We start from the raw sequence: 25,712 nt of genomic DNA, 5'->3' as shown, positions 1-25,712 counted from the left end.
GCGTTCTTGAAATTGCGCCTCTAGTGGTTAGTGGTCCGATCAAGGGGGGGTGTAGTGAAGACTGCTATTTATATATGTACAATGCTAAGTTAGCACAACCGCGTTAGATGTTACAAAGCCATCTTGCCACTTTTGCTGCTTTTGCACACGACACTGTAGTTACATGTTATTAATTGAGAAATGCTTGCTCGCCTTTGCTTCACATGAGAACTGTCTGTTGTTCACATCCCTAACAGTGAGCAGCGACCTTGTTCTGAACATTGTGTAAAGAAACAGTCTGGGTCACTAGACGGTGCATGTTGTTGGGTTCAGGTTGATCGGCCCACTATTTAGCCATAACACGCACACAGCTGCAAATACCTGAAAGTCGAGTGCTTAATATTGCAGGCTGCATGCTTTAGACACATTCAGAAGAAGAGCTTTCCCAGGAGCATAGTCTAGCTGATCCTGTGATGCGATTCCACTAAGCTGATCCTTACGGTATGGGGTTCCCCATTCAAGCTTAGAGACCTTTTATTAGTAATAATAATAATATTAGTTTACTAGCAAAAGGAAAGTGGCTGTCATCCACTGTCATTTTAGTATGATTACTCCTTTCATTTTCTTAATCATTTGTCTGCTTATGTTAGCCAAAGTACTGTATCTTAGGACACAAGGTTTATAAAATAAACTCTTTAAACTTTACCGCGTCTCTGTTTATTCTGTTGTGGACTGATATGAGAATAATTACGAACAGGTATTTCTGATTCCCACCATTCCTGAGAATACCCTAAGTCACTTGTTCTGGGTTGTCTATACATTGGGACGCCGAGATAAAACTCGGATAACGAATGGGACACTGATGCTGGTCGGATAAGGGATTCTGGGTTCTGAGGTGAGTTTTTGGTACACCACAACTCACTGAGGTCCTGGTTTCCTGTGCATAGTTCTGTGCATAAGCAGAATCCCTGCAACAATCCATCACACAGTTATCTATTCACAGGGCAGGGACAATGAGGGCTGCACAGTCTTGGACACAGTGGGTCACCCCCCCAACACAGGTTGATATGTGATGTATGTGTTGCTCAACCCAACAATTGACTGGAGATGTGGGCAGGCAGGTTTCAGTGTTGGCATCCTGCATGTGTGTGAGATGTGCAGGGACTGTGTTCCCCCTCACACCTGCATGCTTTAACATCAGCTTTTCCCATGCAGGGGTCACATGTGGAATGTACTATAGTCTCTGATTGATCTATCGTTGGATATGTGATTTGGTTGTATCTTGCTGCTATACTGATAGATGTTGTTACATGCCACTGTATACCTGATAATTTCTCCCTCTTGTCTCCCATGCCTGCAGCTCAAGGTACACAAGCGTAAGGCCGTGTGGAGGGCCACTGCAGCGAAGGTGCGAGCCCTGGGGGTCTCAAACCGGCAGCGCACCCACTGCCACAAGAGATGGGATGACATCAGCCTGCTGGCAAACAATGTGGTAGAGATGACCCTGGGGCTGCTTCCTTGCACTGGTAGTCTGGCACGGCGCAGCATGACACCACTAATTGGGCGCATCTTGGCGGTGACACAGCCCGAGCTGGATGCATGTTTGAAGGAGCATCAGCAGCAAGCCAGGGGTGAGTATTTGGGGAGTCTGACTTTGGATGGGAGTGGCTTCATGTGTACAGAGCGTGTGCCAGCGCTGGCCTCTCTGACGTTGGGAGTGTGATGCTGTGGCATGTAAGTGGCTGCTGGCCTGGGTGCCTGTGGCATGCATTTGCCCTACCTGTACTTACAAAGTTGATTTGGAAGCTGTGCCTTCACAATACATTCTGAGTTGTGTTCTTCAGGTTTCTTCTGCAATGGTGTAGTCTTGGGAATCCCATCGGAGGGAACGGCAGTGTGCCCAATCTGACTGTGTGTACATCAATGCGTCCATTGCATGCACCAATATTGGGTAGAGCTAGATATCTTACAGCAATGTGCAGCACTCTATTGTCCCCAAGGTACGACATGGTGGGTGGCATGGGCTAATGTCCATTGTGGACTGTCATGTTGTAGTCTGGGTCTGTGTTGTCCCCTCCTGTTACATCCAGTTCTGTCATTAACAACAAGTTGTGTGCCCCCATCATGTCCCTAGGTGTGCTCAGAACTAGTTGTGTGTCTGTTTGAACAGAGCCACAAGCAGGGTGTTGTGCTGTGTGGTCATCACATGGCTCACTCATGCCTAAGTTTTCAGTTTCCATGCACTGCTTGAGTCTATGTAGTGAGTTGCACGATGTGATTGCACAGGGTGGTGTGCAACATATAGATTTGCTCATTTTTTGTCATGCATTGCTTGCATATGTTTGTTCTGTTTTTGTCACTGACCTGACCCTACATCTCTCTCTCCCATGCAGCATCACCTGTGGTTACGGAGGGACAGGAGACGCCAGTGGGGGTGAAACTAGCACCACAGCTGCCCAGGAGCCCAGTGACACAGATGTCACCAGCGCATCAGAGGGGGACAAGAGTCTGCTGGAGGAGTCCCAGCCTGAGACGCAAAGCACCACATCATCTGATGCCAGCGGTGATGCATCCATGTTGGAGGGCACAGGGAACGGGGACTCAGCATCGACTTCCACCACACAGCGCCCATTGCCCACCCTCCCAGCCACTTCCTCTGGTGCTGCCCGTGTCCACCTCAGTAAGAGGGGAAGAGTGTCCTTCACCCCTGGCACTGCTGCCCCTGCCCCTGTCCCCCCTGCTGCCATCAGTGCTGATTCTGTGGACCTTTTGTGCCAGCTGTGTGTAGGCCAGACAGCTCTCCAAATGCCTTCATTGACCACGACAAGAAATTGGCCCAGGTGGTTGCCTTCATGGAGGGCATACATTCCGACGTGGGTGGGCTGCACTGGACAGTCCAGGCTTTGTCATCAACAGTGATGTCTGCCCTGCAACAGGCACATTCTCACAGTCCAGCTCCGGTCCCTATGTCCACCCCCTTGGAAGTGGCCACGTCTGACGATAGTGACCATGATTCACATACATCAAAGTCAAGATACAGTACACAGAGCAGCAACAACCCAAGCAGTCCTGTGCGCAGACACCATCCCCACAGAAGACCAAAGGCACCCCAGAGCGCAGGGAGAAAAGCCCGTCAGGCGACACCAGGGGACAGTTAGCAAAGCAGCAGACCTCAGGCACACATGCCTCAGTGGCATCCCCATCCAAGGACTCTCCTGCCCCTAAGGCATTGTGCAAAGAAAATCATACAGTGTCTGTGCCCACCAAGGAGGTGGTGCATGCCAAGGGTACACCTGGGAAGGGCTCAAAGGCAGTATCACCAACCACCTCGACTCCCATTCCAAGCCCAGTGAAGCAGGGGCCAGAGGGGACTGTAGGGGTGGCACCTAGTAAACAGGGGAAGGGGGGCAGAGGCAAAGCAAGGCAAAGTGTTCCACTGGGTCCAGCATATCACTAGAGGGGCTCCAAGCTCCTGCACCTGCTGCAGCAGTGGTGGTGAATGTGCCTGTTGTGCCCACACTACTTCCCATTGATCCACAGTCAGTCAAGCCATTTAGGATCCCCAAGAACTGGAAGGGCACCCCTCCACAATCTCCCAGCCACACCGTGACTCCCGTCTGCATGACTCCACCTCCATGTGCCACTACACCACCTGGTCCAAGCAGCCCTCCAGCCTGCCAAGACACTGATCGCTCTACCTCAGCTGTTCCGCTCTCTCCCCCTTTAAGTGCCCTGACAGTCCCCGAGGCACAGCCAGCTCCCAGTCTGCCTGACAGCCAAGTCTGAGTGGTAGTCACCCACACATACCTGTGTCTCACACAGGAGGGCCTGTACTGCACATTGTTGCCCCCTGACTGTGTTGCTGGCCATGGAAAGGTACATTTGCACACAATCCCTGTGCAGCTTCTCATGGACATGCTCTGCACTCTGCCCTGGACACTGGCCTTGTTGTTCACTGCTGTTTTGCCCTGGACACTGGCCTTGTTGTTCACTGCTGTGTTGGACCCTTGCCTGTGCAGCTTCTCATGGACATGCTCTGCACCCTGCCCTGGCCACTGGCCTTGTTGTTCACTGCTGTTTGCCCTTGCCTGTGCAGCTTCTCATGGACATACTCTGCACCCTGCCCTGGCCACTGGCCTTGTTGTTCACTGCTGTTTTGCCCTTGCCTGTGCAGCTTCTCATGGACATACTCTGCACCCTGCACTTGCCCACTGGCCTTGTTGTTCACTGCTGTTTTGCCCTTGCCTGTGCAGCTTCTCATGGACATGCTCTGCACTCTGCACCCTGCCCACTGGCCTTGTTGTTCACTGCTGTTTTGCCCTTGCCTGTGCAGCTTCTTGTGGACATGCTCTGCGCCCTGCCCTGGCCACTGGCCTTGTTGTTCACTGCTGTTTTTCCCTTGCCTGTGCAGCTTCTCGTGGACATGCTCTGCACTCTGCTCTGGCCACTGGTCTTGTTGTTCACTGCTGTTTTGCCCTTGCCTGTGCAGCTTCTCATGGACATGCTCTGCACTCTGCCCTGGCCACTAGCCTTGTTGTTCACTGCTGTTTTGCCCTTGCCTGTGCAGCTTCTCATGGACATGCTCTTCATTTTGTGCCTTACTCTTCTCTTCTCATTGTGCCTATCTGTGCAATTGGTGAATAAAAACAGTTGCTCCAGTTGTCTATTTTGTCAGTGTCCTTACTGAATAACGTTCTTTTGCTGTGTGTAAATGGTTTACTGTGCCACATGGTCTGTGTGACACTTCAACATGGTCAATGTTTGGGCACACTTGCTCTCTTTTTTTCAGGGTTGACAGGGGCTTCAGTTGGCCCAGATACTTGTGGTGGCAATGGTGTCAATTTCGAATGTTTAGCAGTAGTCATTTCCTTGATGAGTTCACGTTGGCTCTATTGTACACATGTCAGGTTGGGGGCCACTGCCAGCACAGAGTGGGTTTCTGCACACAGTATTTCAGGCAGGCTGTCCAGGGTCATCATGTGTGTGTTCTTCCTATATGTGTGCCCAGTGGTGTATGTTTGTGGTCATCTTGTGATGGACAGTCATCCTAGTCCCATGGCTTACTTTCCATGTGTGCTCTTGGATGACCAGGTATTGTGCAGTGTGAAGGGGTGAGTTTGTGGGGAGTGCTGATGTGTGCATGCCTCTGCAATGTCAACTACACACATGTGTCGTTCAGGAGTTGTGTGCTTGTTGTTTTGATTGTTCATCCCTGTGGATGTGGTTGTATGCCCATGTGTGAGTTGTATGTTGTGCACTGTGCAGTGTGTTGGTGTGTCCTTGTAGTTCTGTCTGACTCCTACTTGTTGTTTTTGTCACTTGTGAGTATGCAGAGGGTGTTACTGGCAATTCAGTGTTGTGTTTTGTTGCACATCCCTGTGTCTCGTGGCTGTTTGTGGGGTCTGTGCAGACCTGCTGCTCCACTGCCATTGTGGTTTTGTTTTCTCGTGCCTTGCTGCCCCATGGTGCCTTCTTGCCTCCAGTGTGGCATGTTATGTGTGTTATCATGCCATCCCCTATCTGTGCTTCAGCTGCCTACCCATTGTGGGTCTGCACTCCCTCTCTTTGTGTATGGTACACTCCTGCCATGTCCCCTACTGACATGCAGTACACTTCACTTTGGTGTGAGCTGTCTCCTTGGTTTGTGTGTGTGTGTGTGTGCCTCCCCATTACTTCATTTGTGCCACTGTGCTTTGTGGTGCAGTTCTTTGTCCAGGGTCAATGTGTCACTCAGTGCATTTCCCCAATGGGCCATGTGTGATTTACTGGTGCTGTTTGTCAGTCATGGTTGCTGCTATGCAGTTCAATTTTATGTGCTGCCTAGTCCTGTGGTCAAGTTGTTTCCACCTTTGTGTCCCAGACTTGTGCATCTAGTGGGTGTTGTGTTGGATGTATGTGTGTTGTTTGTGTTATTGCTTCACTTCCTGGGTGTGCTGTTGTCTTTGTGCTGTTCTGTATGGTGTTGTGTGGGTTGCTGTTCTGTCACGGATGTCTGTGTGTGTCTGGTATGCTTGGTGTGCACACACAGCTTGTTGTGCTTGCTATGCTGTGTATATGTTGCCTTGTGATTGCCTGTTGTGCATCCCCTGATGTCATGCTCTGTTTGCTGTGTGATTGTTCTGCCTATGCATCTGTTGTTTGTTTGCTGTGGCTGTGTTGCTCTGTGATGGTGTACTTCTTGTGTGTGTTGTGGAATGTTGTCTGTGCATTGTTCCTGGGGGATGAGGTTGTGCACTCCTGTTGTGTCTGTGCTCCCATTGCCTTTCCCCAATTTAGCTGCACAGGGCATGTCTGTTGTTGTTGTGGCTCTGTGTGTTTCAGTTGGGTGATGTGTTTGTCTGTTGTATTTGTTTCCACATTTGTGGTGGCATCCCTGTGTGTGTGTGTGTGTGTGTGATGTTTGTGGCTGAGCCCAGGGTGTGTGGTTGTTTTTGTGTGTACTGCCTGTCAAGTATTGGCAGCGTTCAGTGTGTTTGGCACTGATGTTGTGTGATGCTGGTGTGAGGGAGGTATGTGTGTAGATTCTTACTGGTGTTTGTCAGTCCTGAGGTGTGTAGATGGTCCCTGTGTGTAGTGCTGCTTGTGTACTCCTGTGAGATAGTTGTATGTATGTGTGGCTGTTCCCAGTTTGAGTTCATGGTTTGCCTTGCTGTCTCCCTGTGTGGTTGCACTGAGCTGTCTGTGGTTTGATTTCACTGACTGTGCCAGCCATGTGTGCTTTGATGGTGTGTGGGTGTTGTGCTCTGTTCCTTGTGTTGATATGATGTACACAGGCTTGTGTGTGTCTCCATGGCCTTCCATTTGTGTGCAGCCCACTTTGGTTTCCCTATTTGTTGTGCTCCATTGCTGTTGGCATGTGGCGTGTGTATGTGTGTGTGTGTCAGTCTGTGATATGTATGTGTGACAGTGCAGGCTGTGTGTCCATTTGGATGTTGCTTCCTTGCATGTGTTAATTTGTTGCTTGTCCTCATTGCTTTTTCCCTGAGTGTGGTGTAGTGTGTGTTTCCCTGGCCTTGTGATACTGAGCTGTGTTTTGTGTGTTCCTGGGCAGCCACTCCTGCATTGTGTGCCTCCATGATTGTTGGTTGTGTGGTGCAGGGTATGTATTGCCCTGGCTTGTTGTTGTGCATAGGGTGCACAGGGGGGGCACATGGCATGTGCCTTCATGGGGTGTGGCATGTATGGGTGTGGCCCTGTGGTCTTTGTGCCCTGCCCATGCCTGGCACTGGCCCTGCCTTCTGCATTGCGCATGTATTTGCTTGTGCTCGCCGCTGCTGTGACGTGACCGGGACATTGCTGCATGGTGGCGGTAGCTGTGTGTCCAGGATGCTGTGGGGTGAATTTGTGGCAGGTGGGTGATATGTGGTTGCCCTTGGGGATGTGTCCCTATCCCCCCTAGGGTGTCTGATGTGGATTTGCACACAGTGTCAGGCTGTGGGTTGTGTGTTGTATTATTGTGCACCTGCGGCGGCGTCCGCGGCGGTCCATGAGTTCCTGGTGATGTAGCAGGTACAGTGCCAGAAAGACGTGTAGAGCTGGGTCCATTGCGGTCGTGTCCGGGTGGTGTGGACCGGGACTTTGGTTTCGCGCTCCGCTGTCGAGTTTCCGCCGTCTCTGGTTGGACAGTGTCTCCGCTAAGGTGCATCTGCTTGCTTGAGCCATCCTAATTTGTGGACCAGGGCGGATGTCATTCCGCACGGCGGAGGGTCTCCATTGGCTCCCACCACCGCGGTGGCGGGCGCACTTTGATGGTGGTGCGTGTCGCACTGCGGCGGTCGGGAATTGGCTTATGTTTGACCATACTAATATGGCAGACGTGATGTCCGCTGCTAGCGGTCGGAAAATTGCATTTTTCCGCACCGTCAGCGAGGCGGTGGTCCCACTGCCCTACATCCTAATGGACCCCATAATATTTGGTTTCGAATCAAAGGTGAGTAGAACTGAGAGTAGGCGGTTCCAGGGATAAAAAACAGAACCAGAAACCGAGTGGCTGATTCGATATAGTCAGGTAATGCAACTTATATATTTTTCAAATCATCGAAAGTCGGGTTTTGTTCAGTTAGATTAACTCTGACAGTCTGAAAAAAAAATATGCAGAGCAGAATAAAAATGTACATACTTGTAAAACACGCGCCTTTACAAATTACCACAAAGTTATATTATAGAAATAGCCTTTTGATTGGTACTTTAGTTTTGTGTGTTTGCATTTAAGCAATATGTGTCCAGTGACTGGGAAATCCATTAACTAAACCGAAGTGACAGATGCATGCAGTTCAGCTTTTGGCTCTTGAGAGCAGCAAAAAGTTGTTGATGAATTTTGTCTCCGTGCATTTATCTTGACTAACCACTGTGCTATCACTCACAACAAAACAACAAATTGATATTATTTTGTTTTTACTGTAAAATCCTGTGTTTCATTTTAGACGCAAGGATTGTAACTCCCGTCCGTGGTGCATCCTTTTATTGATGCATACATGTCTTTTTGCATGTTTATTTTCTTACTTGTAGTGTGAAAACTATCACATCACCACATGTTCACAGCCACGGACATATGAAAACATACACCATAAATATGTTAATATGTTTTTTTTTAAACCAATATAACTATTAAACTGCATAAAACAAGCATGGTCAAAGCCAATAGGTCTGGGTTTAATAGGTTAAGGTATTCTTCCTAAGCACACTAAAGCCAGACAAGAAACAGAAGGTGGACTGTGAAAAGTGGCCTGCCAACTGTACATCCCTGTTTTACTCCTACTTCACATAATGGTGGCGGGACAAGGGACCCTTCATTACTGTCCTTCTTTATTTTCTATGACAAGGAATGAAAGGACTATAATGTATGGGTGAGAGGGGCGGGAGGTGCATTTAGAGAGATGAGGGATAGATCACTTTGAGCGTGAGAAAACAATGTCTGGAACACACCAAGGCCCAGATGTATTAACGACTTGCATTGTCCTTGTGTAACTCAAGACATGGGAAGGCAAAGCAAGCCCTTAAATGGGATTTACAAGGTCATACAAGGGCATACAAGGGTCTCCTTGTGTGATTTTGTAAAGAAATGTAAAGGAACACAGCAGCTTGTGACGTGTTACATTTAATTTCACAGTGGTAAGCATCCCATGGGTGGAGCAAGGGTGTTCCCATGCATCCACTGATGGAATTTGATGCAATCCCAGATTTATTAAAGGTAAGAAAACCTGGGGATATACGCCAAAATGGTGCGCTTATCGCAGAAAGGCATAACAAGGAGAAATATGTTTAATTCTCCTTGATACTTCCTTTCTCTTTCTTTGCGTGATGCATGCTGCATCAAGCATAGAAAGAGAAATACCTTCCTGCACAAAAACAACCCTGCTTTTAGAGCAGGGTCCCTGCGCAGCCTCAAGTAAGCCAGCGCAGGTAGAGAGCTAAAAAACACTATATCTTAGTGGAAGTAGCACTGTTCATCTCTCTTCTATTCACGCAACGCAGCACAGCAACTTTGCTTACCACACTGCATTGTGTGAACCTTTAGTAAATATGCTCCCAAGTAAATCTACATGCAAGTCTTATGTAGTTTGTATTGCCTAAAAAGACAATGTTAGATATTTATGCAAATAGTTCTGTTTATTGCAAATAGAAGAAGTGTCTAGCAATTTGCCATCCAGAGTGGTGGTACAATCATTGAAGTTTATAAATGTAAGGATAGTATTATGATGGTATCTGAGAAAAACATAAACATCATGTTAGAAATGGGGTTTCTGGTTGGCTATGGTATGCACCTAAGCAAGGCAGAACCCATCACTCTAGTTGGGGTAAGGGAGTTACACAACCAAGATAAACCCTGCTCACCCCCTTGGTAGCTTGGCTGAGCAGTCAGGCTTACCCAAGAGGCAATGTGTAAAGCGTTTGTGCAACAAACACACACACCAGTGACACAACAAATACACCACAAAAGAGACTTGGCACAGAATTGTATAAAAATATCTCATATATTGTATATAACACATAGACCGCAATCACATACATTATAAATCGCTTTGCCAAGTAGGCAGCTGTCATAACATTACATTTAGGGCAATAAAGTAAAGATTCATACATTTGCACTTGATATACAAGCATCTTTACTGTACATGATATGCAGATCTTGAAATGATACTCTCTATGCTGTTATAGCATGGCATAGAACTACATGAATCATAACTTCCGGGCATTAAATATAAGTCAGTTATGAAGAAAGCACATGACTCACCAGATATCCTCATACACATCGGGTGTAGCGCACCTGCCCTCCTATTAAACTTTATGGGGTAATTTAGGCACCAAATGTTGGGCATAATAGCACCAGTGCGCCTATTACCTTCAATATGGTAATTACCATGTCTCCAATGTGGTTGGTTCCTGATCGGGGGGCTTAATCGAGGACTCATCCTGTAAGGCTACAAACAAGCTCAACAGTGAAAGACAGAATCCCACGAACACGTGGTGCAGCTGCCGAAGCCAATGCAGCACTTCAACACGATGAAGCCGCTCTGAGCTACAGCGTGTACAGAGCCCTCCAGGGTCTCTCAGACCACTGTCTTCAATGCCAAAAATGAGCTGCTAAACAGAAGAAAGCCACTCTGATGATACAGCATGTCTTTAGCCCTCCTGGGCCTTGCGGACCACTCTTGAGACTACAACACTTCCGGAATTTAGGCATCTCTGAAGTTGCAGCAGGGAGACCTCGCAGAGTCCACAGGCCTGAGCACCACTGGCCCCTACAGGCGCCAGAGGGAACCTCCCCAAGCAGAAGTGATATGGAGCGGAGTCTCTGTTGGTGCCGCACTCTTCTCTCTGGCCTTCCATGGCTGATGTGCCCTGGCCACTTGTGGCATCTGCATTGCTAGGCAACGTCGGAACTCCGGGCCGGAATTTCCTTTGCTGTCGCCGCCGAAAAGGTGACACCTGGACTAACGCACTGGCTACCAGGGAGAGGGAGAGCACTTCCTCCACAACAACAAGCTTTTCCCTCCTGCTGCCACAAACACGAGGGGAAGTGCAGCGCTTGACACACGCTGAGTGCAACCAAACTCAGCGCTCACCACACACTAGTTTAGAGTACAACTTCTTGAAAGGGGAAGCACTCTCCACATGCTTGTCTTGCAAATGGAGTGCACAACACGTTCTTACTTGCTAAAAGGGGAAGAACAGTCCAGTCCTTCTATTTAAACGGATGCCTAATCCTTCGCGCAGCGGTTGCGCGCAGCGGGTGCGCTGGCGGCGCGCCGAAGGCACGACAAAGGCAAGCCCGTCTGCGCCCGTCCGTGCCCTGCCGGGACCAGGGGCCATGACCCCTGTCAGTTCCCATAAGATTCTCCGCTACAGTTCCCAGTCACTTATGGCCCTAAGATTAAGTATAACTGTCTACACTCTATGGATATTGCTCTCACTCCATCCAACTGTCCTCTGTGCAGCTTTATTCTTCAGCCCTGTTGGAAGGAAGCTCCTGTCCCTGCCCTTCCACTGAAATTCCTCCTGCTGAACTGCTGCTCCTTCTCTAAACATTTTGCGGAAATCAATCTTTTGTTAGATGACCTTAAACCAGACGCCCTTTTTCTTACCGAAACCTGGCTTCACGAGGGATCTGACCCTGTTATTATTCAAACCCTCCCCGCTGGCTATCTTATAAAAAGAGCCGACTGCAAATCCACAAGAGGTGGGGGCTTAGCTATAATTTATAAGGACAAGATTAGCTGCCGCTCCTCCGCGGTCGGCCCTCCCGACTGTGAAAGCATGCATTTTTCACTTGAAATTTCGTCCACCTGCACCTTTTCTGGTTTATTAATATATCGCCCTCCAGGACCGATTGATCAATTCCTCATCTCTCTCCCTTTATTTGTGGCTGATCTAGCTATCTCCTCAGCGAATTTCTCAATCCTTGGCAACCTCAATATTCATCTGGATGATCCTTCAAACCAACTGGCCTCTGTACTATCCTCTTGCCTATCCGCACTTCAAATCATACAGAAATGCTTTGCCTCGACTCATGATAAGGGTCATCTTCTTGACCCAGTCTTCAGTAACGATCAGAAGCTTTCGGTCGGGGCCCCCATTCCTCTCCTCTGGACCGACCATTCGCTAGTCCCCCTGTTTTGGGAGACTTGGGGTCCCACACCACTATCTAAGTCCACCGTGACCCTAGAGAGGAAATGGTCAAACCTATCTGTTAGCCAATGGACAGAGGCTCTCAGTAGGATAAGACCCCCTGTCGCCTCCAATCCTGAGTTGGGTAACAGTAATTTCAACTCCTGGATTATTAACTCCCTGGATACTCTACTCCCGAAAACATCTTCGCTTAAAAAAGCCAGGGCTAAAACCTCCCCTCGGTTCACCCCTCAACTAAGGAAACTTAAACAGTCCTGTAGACAACGGGAAAGGAGATGGAGACTGAACTATGAAGCAGCTAGGAAAACTGAATATAGAGATCTATTGCGGACCTACAAGGCCGAGATCAAACTGGCACAATTAAAATTCTACGAAGGCAAGATCAATGCAGCCACCAATGCCCCTAAAGAGATCTTCCGCATTGTTAAATCTCTAACTTCCCTACCACAGGAACTCCTCAGAGAGGAGGAAGCCCCTCAGCGCTGCAATGACTTAGCCGAATACTTTTACATCAAAATTCGCCTGATCTGTCTTCCATTCTCCCCTTACATGATAGGTCCCACCGTCCCCTACACAGTAGCCGAAACCAAGAGTTTTCTAGGAGAGTTCCCTCTACTTAATGCCAAATCCTTGGACACTCTCATGTCCATAGTAATCTCTGGCTCTCCTACCGACCCCGCCCCTCCTCAACACCTCTCACATGTCTCCAACACAATTGGCCCTGTCATTCAAGAGATATTAAATTCCTCCATCACCTCTGGCACAGTGCCAATGGCATGGAAATGTGCTCAAGTCAGAGCCCTCTTCAAAAAAACCAATTTGGATCACTCCAACATGGCCAATTACCGCCCCATTTCTCTCCTCCCCTGGCTGAGCAAACTAATTGAAAAACATATCAACTCCACTCTAGTCAACTATCTGGAAACCAACGGTCTGCTTCACATGTCTCAAACCGGGTTTCGCCCTCAGTTGGGAACAGAAACGGCCCTGTTGGCAGTAACTGGAGAAGCTAGAAGACTCCTGGACCATGGTAGCTCAGCAGCTATCATCTTATTAGACCTCAGTACCGCTTTCGACACTGTCAACCATAACATCCTGCTGGAGCATCTGGCAAATCTGGGTGTGGGAAACCTGGCTCTCACTTGGTTCCGGTCCTTCCTCAAGGACCGCTCGTTCCAGGTGTTCGAGGGTTCCTCCACATCCAACCATTGGCCTCTCAGTTGTGGGGTCCCTCAGGGCTCTTCTTTAAGCCCCACACTTTTTAATGCCTACATGGCCCCACTTGCTGAGATTGTCCTCCCATATGGTATAAAAATCATTACCTATGCGGACGACACCCAATTGGTGGTGGCATTAAATCACCCTGAGGGCTCTTCTAGCACGCTGGGTCTCTGTCTAGAGGCAGTTGCTCACTGGATGAACCACTACCATCTCAAGTTAAACGGGGATAAGACCGAACTTATGTTCCTGGGCAAAAGTCCATCACCCACCCCGTCACTCATTTGGCCACCCTGTCTTGGCCCCATGCCCACCCCTAAGTCACAGATCAAAAGCCTTGGCATATGGCTTGACAGCTCCCTCTGCTTCAGTCACCAAGCCACCAAGCTTGCTGCCACATGTTTTGGCTTGATGCGGATGCTCAGGAAGATTCCTCTGCTTCCGTTCCAGGCCAGGAGAGTCATGGTACAGGCCTTGATTCTGTCTCGCTTAGACTACGGAAACGCACTATATTTAGGCGCTCCCCATTCTACTCTTCACAGACTTCAAGTTATTCAAAATTGTGCGGCGCGCCAACTACTCCAGATTCCACGCAGGCAAACAGCAAGACCCGCCCTGAAGCTCCTCCACTGGCTGCCCATACGAGCCAGGATCCATTTCAAGACTCTGTGCTTGGCCCACAAAGCTCTATGGAAATCCGGTCCCCCATTCTTCAGTCCTTGATCACCCCTTACCACCCCTCCAGAACAAACCTGTTCAAGTTCGGCTTTTCTTGCCACTCCCCTAAAAGTCCGAAGATCTAGATGGGGTGGACGTTCATTTTCTCTAAATGCTTCCAATCTTTGGAACACCTTACCCCCCACTCTCCGGGGAGAACCTAATCTGTTGGCTTTCCGGAAATTGCTCAAGACCCACCTCTTCCTCTCAGCACTCTAGTGTAACTTCTCTCGCTTTTATCTCTCCGCTCCGCTAAGCGCTAGGAGGCCTCAGGGTAGCTAAGCGCTATATAAATATAATTTCATTCATTCATTCATTCTGCTCCAGACTTAAGCAGCAATTATAGGCCAACCCACCAGAAACACACATCAGGAGCAGCGCGCCTCACACTGTTCTCCCAGCTATCCTTCCAGGCATTATCCTTTTGGAACCAGAAAGGACCTTTTGGAGTATTTGATTTCCCTGAGACTTCCAACAGGAGGCAAGCACACACAAGCCCTTGGAGATCTTCTCAAGCAGGATACCACAGCAGGGCAAAAAGAGCCAGTCCTTTTCCTCTGCCCATATATAGAAGCAGCAACTGCAGGTCAAAGCACCCCTCATACAACAGAGAGGGTAGCGCTCCTCACACAGCTCCTCAGCTCTTCTTCTTGACAGGGTCTTCTTGTTTCCAGAAGTGATCTAAAGTTCTGCGATTTTAGGTCCATTACTTATACCCCAATGTTCTCATTGCAGTCTTTCTGGCACATGCATCAAAGCTTTTTGCGATCGCAAACGGTGCGATTTGCAAAAATCGGTCATTTGTGATCGCAAAATTAGCTTTCGCGATGCATCAAGGGTCAAGACCCTCGCAATTTGAGAATTCGTAATTAATTGCGAGTTCTCAAATTGCGACTGCATTTAAGGAATCGTACTTTGCGATTCCTTAAATGCAATGCAAGAACCACTTTGAAGTAGCGATTTCGCTACTAGGGGGCGCAAATTACCATGAAATTGAACTTCATGGTAATTTGCAAAAACTTTGAAAAATGCACTAAAGTGCATTTTTCAAAGTTGTAGGTTACACACACACATGTCCTTGGGATATGTGTGTGCGCAACATTTGTGCACAGATCAATTTCAGGGGTGCAACAGGGTGTCCTTTGACACCCTTGCACCCTTGAAATTGCATGAGCAATTGCGCTTGCAATTTCCCATTCATTCCTATGGGCCTACAGGCCCATAGGATTGAATAGGAAGCTATTCCTTATTTGCGACTCGCTATTTGCGAGTCACAAATAAGGAATGTGTAGGAATCGCTATTAATATAGTGATTCCTACATGCATAGGATTTTGCAAGTCCTTAATTGCAAATCCTTAATATTCGCAATTAAGAACTCGCAAAATCCTAGCATGATGCATGTGCCCGTTTGTTTCAGAGTCCCTGACCTCAGTACAGACCAGTTCTGTCCTTCCTGGCCCAGCTTGACCACAGGGTGTAGAGACAGTATTGTGCAAAGCAGATACCACCTATTCAGGTAATAGTGAAAACTCCTCCCACCACTCTAAATGCAGAAAGGTCTATTCAGACTGGCCATGAGTCCCACAGGAAAGGCAGGACACACCTCAACCTCCCTTGTGACGGTCTAGAGTAAAGCACATCCCCAGCTCCCAGCACTCCAAAATCAGATGGTGAATACACAAACAGGCAGAGGCACACAGAAAGGTAAAGCAAGAAAATTTCCACTTTCTAAAAGTAGAATTTCCAAACACACAAATTAAAAGACACACTTACTAAAAGATGTGTTATTATATTCTGAGTTCAGCGAGCCTAAACTCCATTTCTCTATCTTGCTGCTATGGAAAGTTACACGTGTAAGATGTTTCAAGCCAGCTCCCGTGTTAACCTTTGGGACAGACAGCCTTTCAGTAGTGAAAAATGAAATGGACAGTATTTCACTATCAGGACATGCAAAATACTGCAGTGCATGTCCTACCTTTCACATACACTGCACCCTGCCCATAGGGGTACTTTGTGCCTACCGTAAGGGTACCTTACATGTAAGAAAAGGGGAGGTTAGAGCCTGGAAAGTGGGAGCACTTGCCAGGTCGACATGGCAGATTACAACTGCGCACACAGACACAGCAGGTCTGCGACGCATTTACAGGGCTACTCATGTGGGTGGCACAACCAGTGCTGCAAGCCCACTAGCAGCATTTGATTTACAGGCCCTGGCCCACTCTGTGCACTTTACTGGGGACTTACCAGTAAATCAATGCCATTCATGCATAACTAATCAAAATCACAATTGACAAAGAGAGCATGTGCACTTTAGCCCTGATCAGCAGTGGTAAAGTGCCCAGAATCCTATAGCCAACAAAAACAGTGTCAGAAAAATAGAAGGCAAAATGCAAAGAGTTTGGAGATAAACCTGCAAAAAGGGCCAGGTCTAACACGTCACATAAATTGATCACAGTTGTAAAGATAGGCAGAATGAAGAGCACTGTTATGACTAACGACGCAGTGACACCATGAATGCCATTTTTGGACCTGTCATTCTTAGGGTGGTCTTCCCCTACCTTTTTGCCCTTGTGCCTCCCATTTTCACCGTACCTTTTTGTTGGACTTAGGCCACTGGGTGCCTCACCACTTCTAAACAGTGCTGAGGTGCAGGTGCTGTCCCCTAAAATATTGCGACGCTGGCATATCTGCCACAAGCCCCTGCTACTGCAGTGAGGCTGAACCCTCCATAGGCTAACATTGGGAACCCCCCCTTATGGGATAATTTCTGACAGGGACCTAATAAGTCTGTTGTGTTTGGTCTTGTTGGACTCGGGGCGGGAAACCCTTTCCAATGATATATGGGGTTTGGGCACTACTCCTTGAGCTATCCCACTTTTAGAGAGCAGATATTTTCCTGCCTACACTTAGTCTGGGCACTGCAAATTCCCCCCTCCCATCTACACACTGATAGCTGCCTGGGTTGGGAGGTGAGAGTGGTGATTCACATCTTCTCCCCCTTGAAGGGGCTGTGAATGGCTGCCCACTGTAGCCTTAACGACCCTGTATCTCGTCACCGTGACATCCAGGTCAGGGAAGGCAGGGAACATCCCAGAACTCCCTGGACTCTTCCAGAAACCCCCTGCCCCCGGACCCTTCCAGAGACTTCTACCACCTTTCAGTCACTAGACTGCAGGATATATAAGGGAGGGTCCTGGCCTCACATTCTTGTTACACTGCTGGACCTGGAAGAATCCCTGCTGGAGTGAGGACTGCTGCGCCAGGAAGGATTGCCATCTGGAAGGAGGCTGACTGCTCTAAGGAACTGCTGCCCCAAGCTGCTGAGCTGCCCTACTGCCTGCTGATCCTGCCCTGCCAGGGAGAACTAAAGAAACATTCCCAGAGTGTCTCCACCACAGACTACAAGGACTGCCTTTGCAATGCGGTGCGCAAGGAACTGCCTTGCTCCAAGAGAACTACGACGTCTGATTGTCCCTATAAGCTGCCTCTGCAAAACTGGGTGCAAGGATCTACCACCACCTGAGGACATGCCCTGCTTAAAGCGGACTTCGCCTTCGAAATCATTGTTCACACACAGTGTATCTGAGGCTATGTTTAACTTGGGTCTTCCTCCGCAATGTGGTAAAGACGTGCCCCTGCAACACTGTGCCTGCGTTCAGCATTGCTGGCCCTGGGACCTTTAAAAACTGCCTCTGCCACCCGGGGTGTGTGGAATCATTTTATTTAGCAACCCCAAAGTCACCGCTGCTGGCCCGAGTGGCGCGGGTTATGCAAATCACCCAGCTGAGCGAGTGAGCTAAATCGCTCCAGCAATCACCGCTGGTGGCCAGAGTTCGAGCGCATTGAAAACGCTCCAGAAATCACCGCCCCGGACCCGTGTTCAATCTAAACGAAACTTCCCCGATAACACCGCCGCGAGCCGGGAGCCTCGGGAACCCATCCCACGTCACCGCGGACGTCAGAGGTAAAGCCGCGCTGGGATTGGCCCCGGCGCCCGGTTGCCCGGCAACGAGGGGCGTCCCAGCAAGGCCGTGCCGAGCACCGGAAGGGCTTTCCCGCTCCTCCGCCATGCCGCCGCACCTGGAACTGATTGCCCAGAGGACGGAGGAGCTCCCTGCCGGTGCCTGCCTCGCCCCAACCCAAGGTAACGTGTAGTGGTGGGCGCTAGGCCGCTGTGTGCGTGGGCGCCTCTGGCGGGTTGCAGGCTAGCTGGGCGGTGGTACGAGGGCCGGGGAACGTGTGAGGATACTGTCAGCTGGGAAGTGGCCTACCGGGGATCGCAACTGGCGGACTGCAGACCAGGGACTACGTAGAGCCGCAACCGGATTGCCTTCATTCGTTAGCAGGCATGCTCAGGACTGTGTTATTAAGTTGCGGGCCAGCTGGAGACTGTTAGGGTGACAGAGGGATCCTGTAACTACAAAGAAAAAAAAAGAGGCACCGCGCATCGGTAGGGAGTGACGGGTGCCAATAACCCCGAACTATTTCCAACCAAAAGAAAAGTGTTACATGTTGGTAAGGACTGGGAGTAGTGCATAGTCTACGGATCTTGAGGAACTGTTGTTGCCCCAGGACTGCCCACTCAAGGAACATTTACCACCTTGTATTGGTGGCACTCTCCTCAGAGACATTGCTTGCTGGAAAAGTTCTACTGAGCAGGGAATATTCTTACTATTTTTGAACCTTGCACAATTTCTAGATAAGGGTAACTTTACTTTCTTTATATGAAACTGGATGTACCTGATTGTTGATCTTGCCTGGAAACTGAATTTTCCTGTTTTTGGTTCTCGCACAATTTTAGATAAAGATTCTTTTATTTTTATATAAAAACCGGTGTGGTGTCTCATCTGTGCGTGTTTTACTGTGTTACTATTGGTGTGTGTTGCACAAATACTTTAAACATTGCCTCTGAAATTAATCCTCCCTGCTCTGCGCCAAGCTACCCTGTCGGAAGCGGTGGTCCCTACTTGGACTAGGGTGCATACCCCGGCCAACTAGAGACCCTGGTTCTAACAGCCATGTGGACAAATAAGTAGCTATGTCACCTTTTAAAGCTTTTATACTCTTATTCCACAATTGAATCTTTGCTCTACACACTTTGGTGAAAAGATCCTTTTGTTTCACCCTACAGTGCAAACACAGTATGATGTTCTAGGTAACCCTGGGCATGACACTACGCTTCGCCCACGTAGTGTACGTAGCGCTGCCTGTTTCGCAGTTTTCGAAGTAGGCGAAGCTGGCAGTGCTACGCACACGCCAGGGCGAAGCGTAGCTGCCTGCCGCCCACCACCCGCCTCCCGCCCGCCCTCCTTTTAAAACATACCCTGAATGTAAAATTAATAAAAGTAAAGACACTTACCTGAAGCGCAGCGTCTCCGGGGCTCCCTCTTCCTGGTTTCCAACTTCTTCTGACAAATGCACATGCGCGGACGCCAGCGCATGCGCATTTCTCGCAAGAAGTTGGAAACCAGGAAGAGGGAGCCCCGGAGACGCCACGCTTCATGTAAGTGCCTTTACTCTTATTTATTATAAATTCAGGGTATGTTTTAAAAGGAGGGCGGGCGGGTGGCGCGTAGTGGGGCTACGCGGAGCGCGTAGTGTGCAAAGATTTGGGCACACTACGTGCTGCTTCACGTAGCCCCACTACGCCCACCTTTAGTTCTAGGCCCCTATTTTATTCTCACAGAAGGTCTTCGCTTTCTGTCCTCAACTTTCGTCGCTTCACATGGCCTCTATTGGCCCTAATAACATTAATTTCTTCTACTCACCTTGGTGTTTGCATAAATGTAATCCAGTGTTTTATCTGACTTTCATTTATGGACATTCTGACATTATTTCTTACAGCCTTAAAAAAGTATTTTTAATGAACCACATGCCGGCTGTAGTGGATGTCTACCAAATCTGAATTGACTGCAACTCTTTAATGCTCATCTAATTCACGAAAAACAAAATCTGTCACCAGCTTTTGTAATATCTGCGGTTTCCTCAGATACCATCAAAGTACTATCCTTACACATAAACTTTAGTGATTGTACCACCATACTGGATGGGAAATTGCTAGACATTTGTCCTACTTGGAATAAGTTGAAATATTTATATATTTATCTAGGTTTGTCTTGCAGTCACAATAAACTACATATGACTTACATATAAATTTATTTGGTGTGATCCAGATACTCTTTTGTCATTGCTAATGAATGACACAAGTTTATAGATTTTTTAAATTGTCACCAATTACATATTACAGTGACCTTCTTTCTTTTATTTCTCGGAAGTACCCATTCTCCATCTCTTAATCCCGAATCTACAGCTGCAGAAATCCATGCTACTTCCCAGTTTTCTGTTAAAAGTTTACACCTTTATATGATCAATATACCGTTCATTTACATTTCTAAATCATGGACAAAGAGAATAATGTCAAAAAAATAGTTTTCACATTACTCAACATCATAGATCATTGCTTCAAATGAAATACTGAAGATTATGAAGAATTTAGTGATCCTAACATAAAAGTATAGTTTCTTCAGTAATGATGACCAGTGACTACCTATTATGACAGACTAATTGTTATTTTGGAGGATTTGATTATTATTCCTAGAGTGAGATCCAAGATTATTATTAATTGAGTAGAAAGCAACATATGTGTTCCCACATATTAGTAATCTGGCACCTTAATAGGTAAATTCACTTTCGAGAGGAAACCATAGGCCTCCCCTGGTTGCAAAAGCATACAAGGGGTAGACATTTTCTGGAAATGTAAATATGCATTTTCCATAATATTTGCCACACCTTTGCTGCTCTGCTTTTCACTTATGTAACATTAAGATAAGGCATTGGAGTATTGGTTGAGGAGTGTGATAACCCACCTCAAGGAATACACACAGTTTTGGTCAGGGTGAGCCACTAAAGTCACTAAATAAACCTGTGCTTAGCACTCTGGTGGCTTGGCGCAAATCAGTCAGGGTTAACTTAGAGGCTATGTGTAAAGTATTTGTGCAGCACTCAAACAGTAATAAAGTGAAAACACAACACAAGAAAAATTCCAAATACATTTGGAAAAATAGTGTACATTCTAATAAATAAAACGACACCAAAATAACAAAAATCCAATAAGCAAAACAAGTGGTGTGAACTTTCATATTTTCAATAAAAAACTAGTGCTAAAAGCACAAACTGCAAACCATGGTTATCTGGTGATGCTAGTTAGGGTCAAAGTCAAAAGTCAAGCCTGAACGCAATGGAACATGGGCAGGATACAGGATGCAAGTTAATCCCAGTTGAAAATGTACCTGTGGACTTGGATTGTTTTATGGAGAAAAAGTGGTTGTCGATGAGTCAAGCTGGATCTGAAAAGGGTCTCGATGACAGAGGGTTGCTGAAGAGTGGGGTTCCAGTGCAGGCATTGACGAAGGCTGGAAATCTCAGAGTGAGCAAAGTCCCGAGTCAGTATTCAAGGAGGACTCAACCCGGATCGGATTTGGCTTGGCGTCTATCTTTGAGAAGCCCTCTACGTTCGGACTTAGAAACTTTTCTGGAAACCAGATCTCTTTCAGCAGCGCAAAACTGGAAGCTGTGTGGTGAGTCAACGTCAACAGATGCAGCTTCGACAGCACTCCCATTCTCTGATGGTTCTTCAGGCAGAAAGTTAGCAAAATGTTTCTAAGCCAAAGATCTTGAAGTTTAGGGATGGAATAAGTACACTATAGCACCAGCTAAGGGCCCAGGACCTAAGGGACACAACTAGGGGTTTAGGAATCCCTCCAACAGAAGCCAGCAGCAAGTCCAGGGCAAACTTAGTTGGTACTGGTCGGCTGGATAGTTGTAGGGAATGGCCTCTGGAAGCATGCTGTGCACCCGCAACTCAAACTAGAGGTCAAGCCAAATAACCCTTGGATTCCCTTCTGGGATCCTGGGTTCAAGGCAAGTAGATCCAGTCTTCCTTCAGGTTTCAGATAGCCGGTCAGTCCTGCTTCTGATATTTGCAGATCCAAGAATTATATGAGGAGCAGTGTATGGAATCCACTTTTATTCCCCGGTGCCAGACAGTAGGTGGAGGAAAAAATGTGCTATCAACCTAAACCAATTTTGATCAGTTTGTCTAATCCCACTGGGTTTGGGGCCATCCTGGCTGTTTGAAATGGGGTCTGTAATAGGCAGAGGATTGCACCCCATCCAAGTAGGGACCACGACCGTTGTCAGGGTAAGTCAGATACACACCCTAAATGAACCTGTGCTCACCCTCTCATATCTTGGCGCAGAACAGTCAGGCTTAACTTAAGAGGGAATGTGTAAAGTATTTGTGTAGCACTTAAATTACAGTAATTCAAGGGAAACACCACAAAAAAGACCCCAAAAAGGTTTAGAAAAATAGAGAATACTTATTGGAGTAAAGCAAGACCAAAACAACAACAATCCAATCAGTAGAAGTCAAGTTATGATATATTTCAAGATTACATGCAAAAACAGTGCTTAAGGTCAATAGCACTAAAGGTTACTTGAGGTCATGCTAGACTGGGTAAATCTGAAAAGTCAATCTGAATGCGAGTGAGCACAGGTTGGATACAGTTCCAAACAGTTCCCGCTGAAGTTTTACCTTCTCAAGCAAGTTGAACCAAGAGTCCTGTTTGCGGGGAAAGAGTTTGCCTGGGACATGGTGAGCATCACTGGTGGTGCTCTGCGGGGTGCAAAGGGAAGCTGGGTGTCATGGACAGATGGGCTGGGGACTCGTGGTTCTGTGCATCAATGCTGCTGTGCAGAGAGATGAACTTGTGCTCACTTACTCTGATCCTTCGAGCGAGCAATGCCGTTCTGGAGCAAGCAGGCCTGATCATGGTCGTGAAGAGCCCAAAAGCTTGATTGAGAGGGCCCAGGAGCTGCAGATGATAAAAGCAGCTGCAGAACCCACATATGATGCCCAGAGCTTGGAGGGGGCACCTCAGGCAAGGATAGGACTCACAGAAGGCAGAGTCCAGCAGCTTCAGCAGAATTATAGGAAGTGTTTTGTGCCCCTGAACTTCAGAAAACAGGAGGCATGCCAGAAAGCCCTTGGAGTCACTCTGGTTTCAGTTTTTGGCCTCGGCAGGGCACAGATCAGCAGGCAGCAGGGCAGCTCACCAAATCAGGGAAGCAGGTCCTCAGAACAGTCAGTCACAGCAGAGTAGCATTCCTTCAGCACAGCAGCATATACTCCAGCAGAGTTCTTCCTAGATCCAGAAGTGTACTCATTTGATAGGGCCACAGCCCTAGTACTTAAACCCAAAAGTGCCTTTAATGTAGTGGGTGACTTCAAAGGAGTTCTCTGAAGTGCACAAGGATCCCTTTCAACCCAGCCCTGTCTGCCAGGCTATCTGTGTAGGGGATCAGTCCTTTATGTGAAGACAGGACATTGCCTATTCAGATGCAAATGCGAGCTACCTCTCCACCTTCCTGCCCAGGAAGGCTATGAGAATGCAGAGGAATGCAGATGCATCCTCTGTCACATCCAGCACTTCCTGTGTTTGTAGCTGTCTAAATGGAATGCATAAAGTCTAGCTGTCACCCAGCCCAGACTTGTATAAGGGACAGACTGCAGGTACACAGAGCAAAGTTCAGAGCAGAGAAATGTCCACATTATAAGAGTATTATGTAAACTCTATTCAATAATTCTTTAATCATAAAATCCAACCATGCACAACACATATTCAGCATGAGGCATACTGTTTATATAAATGTATTTTATAATTCAATGTTCAAGATGGAACATATTCCAAAAGGCAAGAAAAACGAAGTACATGATGAAGGAATCAATAAAGCAGCACTGACGCCACCCATGTGATCACATCAATAATAGTGGAATCAATCAAGCCCAAAGTTCACTGAGTAGCGTAAAATCCTCTTAAACATATGTGGTCATCAATCCTTTAGTCCCATATATTTATTTCTTTGTTCCAATAATGGTCAGGCATGAAGAGCAATTTAAGCGTTATGATTGTTGAAAAAGTGATGAACCATTGACGTTTCGGTCTCTTTATGGCCAGATGATCTGCGAGACCATCATCAGGACCCAGTTGTGTAAATGTACCAACAAGGACATAACCTACAAAAGTTGACAGAATAAAACACAGACAAACATTCAACAATGTGCTACAAGAAATGAATTGCACTGCTTTCCCACAATGTAAAACCATGTGCCACTGTAGTGTGTGACTCCACAATACCTAAAATGTCCCGCTCCTCTGGGGACAAGTTCTTTGATGAGACACTGCTTCCTGCTCTGGGAACAACTACTACTGCTTGCAAGTCTCGAATCCACATTGGTGTCCAGGGTCTGTTCCTCATCCTCCTCAGGAATTTCCTTCTCCTCATCCAGGTCATCACCCATTGTACCCTGGGACCCTACCCAAGCCCTTAAGGCTTTCTGTAGGCGCACCTTTCTGCTGAATCTCCCCATTGAGCATTCAATTGCTTGCAAAAGACCTTAATCTGAGCCATGGTATAAGCCCCTAACTGGACCAGAACACATTCTAGGAGAAGCAGAGTTCTTGCCTGGTCCAGTAGAGTACTCATTTGATAGTGCCAGAACCCTGGTACATATACCAAAAAGTGTCTTTGATGTAGGGGTGACTTCAAAGGAGTTCTCTGAAGTGCACAAGAATCTCTTTTAACCCAGTCCTGCCTGCCAGGTGATCTGTGTAGAGTGACCATTCCTTTTGTGAGGACAGGACATAGCCTATTCAGATGTAAGTGTGAGCCACCTCTCTGCCTTCTTGCTCGGGAAGGCTATCAGAATGCTGATAAAATCAGATGAATCCTTTATCACATTCAGTCCCTCCTGTGTTGGTGGGTGTCTAGAGGGAATGCACATACTGCATATGTCACCCAGTCAAAGCATGTATTGGAGACAGGATGCAGGCACACAGATCAAAATTCAGAACAGAGAAGTATTCAATTTCCAAAAGTGGCATTTCTAAAATTGTAATATGAAATCCAAGTTTACTATTAAAGAGAATTTATCACCACTGTTCCAAAGATATTAAACATGAAGTACTTACTCCATTCCAATTAGAACTTATAGCTTAAAAGGTGTTTTAAGGAATCCCTAAAGCTAGCCCATGGAAGGAGTAAGCCTCACTGCAGTGACAAATGAACTTAGCTAGTTGTCACTGCCAGGGCATGTCCTGCCTTTTAGTTACTCAGCACCCTGCTTTTAGGGTCACTTAGGGCCTAGCTTAGGGATGATGTATGTGTAACAAAAGGTGAATTTAATGACTTGGAAAGTGATTTTAAATTTCAAGTTGAAGTGACAGTAAACTGAACACACAAGCCTTGCAATGGCAGGCCTGAGGCCAGTTGAAAGATGGGTGGCACAATCAGTGCCGCATGCCAACTAGTAGCCTCTAGATTGCAGACCCTGTATATATTGTATACCACTTTACAAGGGAATTACAGGTAAACTAAATATGCCAATCAGATATACAGCAATGCCACCATGTTTTGGGGAGAAGCACATGTGCTTTAGCAGAGGTCAATTTCTCAGAGTCCTAAAGCCAACAAAAAGACGGTCAGAAAAAGAGGTGGAGGAAGGCAAACTGTTTGGTGTAACCTGCCAAAAGTGCCAGTTCCCACGCTGACTAATGTCACAAAGGGGAGGCAAGCCTAAGTGTGAGCTTCATCGGCCAGTGACAAGGTA

The 25,712-nt window shown here is 47.4% G+C and overlaps 1 pseudogene; it reads right to left on the bottom strand.

Annotated features, from left to right (window-relative positions):
* The window catches only part of LOC146816787 (uncharacterized), a 53,822-nt pseudogene extending 29,418 nt beyond the window's left edge, over positions 1-24,404 (bottom strand).
* Positions 24,405-25,712: the final 1,308 nt, after the last annotated feature.

The sequence above is a fragment of the Triturus cristatus genome, chromosome 6 (genome assembly GCF_964204655.1).
Source record: "Triturus cristatus chromosome 6, aTriCri1.1, whole genome shotgun sequence".
Taxonomy (NCBI): Eukaryota; Metazoa; Chordata; class Amphibia; order Caudata; family Salamandridae; genus Triturus; species Triturus cristatus.
This window is presented reverse-complemented; position numbering and strand designations above follow the sequence as displayed.